This window comes from Triticum dicoccoides, chromosome 5B (assembly GCF_002162155.2).
Source record: "Triticum dicoccoides isolate Atlit2015 ecotype Zavitan chromosome 5B, WEW_v2.0, whole genome shotgun sequence".
Taxonomy (NCBI): Eukaryota; Viridiplantae; Streptophyta; class Magnoliopsida; order Poales; family Poaceae; genus Triticum; species Triticum dicoccoides.
This window is the reverse complement of record NC_041389.1, coordinates 536398119-536402950: the sequence shown is the minus strand read 5'-3', so window position 1 is coordinate 536402950 and position 4832 is coordinate 536398119. Positions and strand designations below refer to the sequence as shown.

At 51.9% G+C, this 4832-nt stretch overlaps 1 pseudogene; it reads right to left on the bottom strand.

Annotated features, from left to right (window-relative positions):
* Window positions 1–1738: 1738 nt before the first annotated feature.
* LOC119309975 lies at window positions 1739–3462 on the bottom strand (annotated as a pseudogene).
* Window positions 3463–4832: the final 1370 nt, after the last annotated feature.

The window sequence follows — 4832 nt, the reverse complement described above, 5'->3', positions numbered from 1 at the left end:
TCTTGCATCTTTAAAAAATATAAGAAATTGCCACACCTATTATATCACATGTGTCTGCACTGTGTAAAAATTTCATGAATTGGTCACACTCCGAGTGTTCAGAACTATTTCATGCAACGCCAAAATCGCAGAGGGATTACTTCGATTTCATTGCCGTCCGTGAGGGGGAGGACCTCACACCGGAGCCGCGTATTGCCTCTTTATACGTGCCACCACACCTTAGGACATGTATGAAGACCCGGCACGATGCTCTGGTGGCATTGCTACCCCCGAAGGGTTTTTTCTCAAAATATACAAAAAAATCAAAACAAAATGGTGTTTTATGTAAATTTGAAGCAAACATGATTTAAGTTAGTTCAAATTTGAAACATAGTATAGCAACATAATCCTTTTAAGATTCTGATAAAAAAACCATATAAAATTTGTCAAAATCGATCCAAGTATCAATTACTTATGCTTTTAACAAAGTATAAGGACATATATGCAAAAGTACACGAGGTCACATTTCTAACATACTCAAAAATAAAAACAATCTGGATATTCATAATCTATGGAAAATTGTACCTCAAGTCGATGTATAATTTGTGTATGTTTAAGTTCAGATAAGTTAGATTTAAATTATTCAAATTTTAACTTCTAAAAATAAAAATAATTTAAAATAAAAAACAGATGATATCTATGCCTACGGCCATGCCGTAGGCATAGTTCTCGGGGCTACCAGGAGGCGCCACGTGGCGGCGCTATGCCTACGGCCTTGCTATAGGCATAGATGGATAACTATGCCTACGGCTTTGCCGTCGGCATAGCTCTGCCACGTGGCAGCTCCTAAGAAAAAAACCAGATGATATTTATGCCGACGGCCGCCGTCAGGGCCGTCGGCATAGATTTGACGGTGTTAGCCCGCCGTCTGTCCCCGAGCCACCAGGGCCACATCTATATCGACGACCTAACTATGCCTACGGCTGCCATAGGCATAGATCGATGTATGCCGACAGCCTTACTATGCCTACGGCTGCCGTAGGCATAGATGAAGCTATGCCGACGGCTTTTCTATGCCGACGGTATTCGCCAGGCCGTCGGCATAGTTCCATCTATGCCTACGGCAGCCGTCGGCATAGATATGGCCGTAGGCATATAAGGTTATTCCGGTAGTGAGAGGATAGAGGAGGACTAACTTGTGGACCCATAATGTCAGTGAGAGCAGCGGATGAACCCGCCTTGAATTGTTTCTATTTCCAGTGCGCCAAACATGCATAAGGTTAGAATAGACCAGGATCAAAGAGGTCAGGGTACCAACTTCAGGGATTTAAAGGTGAGGGTTCATTTGTGTCGGCCTCTATAAAGTTGGGGTTTATTTCAGACTTTACTCCAAGAGTTACCCTAGCCGCCAGGGTTGCCACCTCGACCCGTGTCGTTTTATTATTCTTGATTGAGGCTCTCGGTGAGTTGGTTTCGTTCGGGAGGATTAATCCCAGCAAACAGAGAGACGACGTTCCATAAATACAGTAGTAATTCATACGAATGTAAAAGGGAAAACAGTGAGCCAAACCAGCCTATTATTATCTGCTAGGAACTTTTAGAACCAAACTGTAAACCTACTCCTACAAGATTGATGAATGCAAAGAGAAAGGAAACAAAAAAATTTAATCTAAAAGACCGTGCAAGTTCACGTCTTAATTATTTTCCGTGCTCGTCGCGCGCGAGCATTTTCGTAGCAGTTCAGTTGATCGCCCCGTGCTCACTTGAGACGTAGAAATCGGTGGTATCTCCTCACCAGGTTCTTAGCGAGAGCCGCCGTCGCCGCCGAAGGCGGCGGCGGCATCGTCGTCCTTGAGGGCGGCGCTGGCTGTGCCTGTGCCTGTTGCTGCTGTTGCTCACGAGTCTTCACCGACAGGTCCACCATCTTACGCATGGCGGGAGTCGCGTACCTCGCCCTCCCAACTTTGACCGACGTGCGCTGCTGCGAGTGCGCGCTCATGCCGCACAGCAACGACGCGCGCCCCGACAGGTCGTACTCCCTCCGGTCCCCCACGCGCTCGCTCAGCTCGCCCAGCTCCGCCGCCAGCTCCGCGCACCCGGCGTCGCCGCTCGCGCCCAGCGGCGACTGCCTCAGCGCCATGCGCCGGCGGCTGAGCAGCTCCGAGGCCTCCGCGTTCTCGCCGCGCTCGGCCGCCGCCCGCGCCGCGGCGATGTCCTCGGCGGCCTGCACGCGGAGGCGCTCCCGCTCGACCTCCACGTCCGGCTCTGCCTCCGGCGCCTCGACCGGCCTCTTCACCGCCACCTCCTCGCCTGCCACGTCCACCGACTGCCCGGTCCCCACGTCGCGGTATGTGCAGCTCACCTTCATCAGCGATGTCACGTCGTCCGTGGCGCCGGCCTTCGGCACGTCCACGAACAGCAGGAAGCGCCTTTCCTCGTCGGCATACAGCTCGCCGACCTCCACCGCGGCGGTGCGCCCGTCAGCGTCGACGCGGCTCTTGTAGCGCCCCGACTTGATGGACCGCACGCGAACGCCGGGGCAGACGCACTCGACGGCGACGCGCGCCTCCTGCGCGGCGACCGAGAGAAGCCCGCCGATGCACTGCGCAAACGAGTCCTGGATGACGGCCTCGTTCTCATGAAGGCGAACGTGCCGCCGGTGGCCTCCGCGATGGTGTGCATCGCCGCCGAGTCGTGGTCGGTGCCAAAGCCGAACGTGTGGATCGGCGGCGAGGAACCGTCGCCCGTGCGGATCAGGGAAGGTGGCACGAGCACGCTGTAGTCGGTGGCCACGTCGTGATTGTAAAACCTTGAAGACAGCGTGTAGTTGTCTTGACCGTCGGAGAGCAGGATGACGCCGGTAACGGCGATCACCTTGGCGGCCTCGCGAAGGCCCTCCTTGATGTTGGTCCCGCCACCCGCGGCCAGGGACTCGACGGTGCGCTCGGTCGAGGCCCTCCCGGCGTCGGACATGCGCGTGAGGCGGGTGAGGCGGCGGGCGTCGCACGAGAAGGACACGAGGCTGAGGCGGTCGTGGGGGCCGAGCTTGTCGACGACGAAGCCCACGGCCTGCTTAAGCAGCGCCAGCTTGCGGCCGCCCATGCTCCCGCTGACGTCGAGCACCATGACGAGATCCAGGGGCGCGCGCGCCGCCTTGGCCGCGGCCGGAGCCAGCGCGGGAGCCTTGGCGTGCACGAGCACCGCGAAGCCGTCGCGGCTGGCGTCCTTGGCGATGGCGGGGTACTCGCAGTGCGTCTTGATGGACATCACTCCGCCGCTGGCAGTCGTCTTCTCCGCGGCGGCAGCTGCGGGCTGCGGCTCGAGCGGCTCGTCGTCGCGGAAGACCAGGTCCTGGGCGGGCGCCACGCCCGGCACGTCGCGCCACGGCGTGAAGCAGAGCGGGCAGGCGGTCTGGTGGTGGACGCAGCGGAGGTGGAAGCTGTGGGAGCACTCGGCCGTGAAGGTGGCGTGGCCGCGGCCCATGTCGCCATGACAGACGGCGCACCTCGTCTCCATGGGATTAATCATGCAAAGCTCTTGGGTCCGCCTTCTTTCTCCGATGAAAGTACAACTTTGTTCGTGCGTAGCAATGGATCTACAACAGCTGTGAGATCCGATTTAATATAGCACCGAATCATGATTTTTTTTTTTAACTGAGCACCGAATCATGATTAATTAGTTGTAATCCCTGACTTTGTGCGTGCGTGCGTGTTTGTTGGGATATAGAGATCATCAATAGCATCCTTGGCTTCGAGACCAAGCAAATCGGTTTTGGAAGATTATAAGATTTGTTGCATTTTGTTTTTTTGCGAAAATGACAGGTTTTGGACCATACTGTTCCACCGTGGAAATAATTTGTTTTGATGTAGCTTACCACTCATGCCAAGTGATAAATAATTTGTTGATTGTTAGGGAGTTATACTAATTTTGTTTAAGTTTAATCTTGATTCTATACGACTACTTTGTTGGAAAGTCAAATTCTTTTATGTTTGACCGTATTTATATAATAATACACCAACATTTCTGACATCAAATTAGTAGCATTAGACTTTTGATAAAATATATCATATACCTATTTGGTTTATAAACATTGATATATTTTTGCACAAACTCGATCAAGCTTTGAGATAATTTGATTCTTTAACAAAGTTGGAAGTATACTCTCTTAAGGGCGGAGGGAGTATGTGAAGATACCACAGTTCTTTACAACGAAGCCATATGCCCATGATCCATCAAGTCTTGCAGTGTTGCTTTGGCAATGAATGCATATAATGCTTGCTTAATTTAGGTTTATATGTAAGATCTAAAACTGATCAATATTGTTTCTAATATTAGATTTGGGCATATAAATGGCTCTTAATTATATACAAACTTAAAAATGGATATACTGTAGCAGCATATGTTCAGGTTGGGGGTACTAATTATACCAAACGACATGCGTTTTTACATATGATTAATGATTAGATATATGATTAGACGTGCATTGCACATGCACACTTACTAGTGTTAGGAAATTAGAAATATTGGTGTGGGGAGGCTCACTACGTAACGCGTGTAAACGGTTCGCTCTAACCCCAGTCTAGCGAACAATCCGATCCCACTAACCCCTCTTTTCCTCCCCTCCATTCGCCACACTAACCACATTCGCTCATTCCTTCTCTTCCCCCTCTTACTCTCCGCCCTTTAGCTTTGTCTTCGCCGACGATTCAAGCACGGTCAACTGCCGACATTGGGCTAGGGCTCAAAGTTTGCTGCTCCGCCTGCACACGATAGTGTTGTCAGGGTAGGGCTCCCGTAGTCTCGTCGGATTGAGTGCGGCGGCGGCAGCGAGTGTCGTGGCCACAACCGCAAGA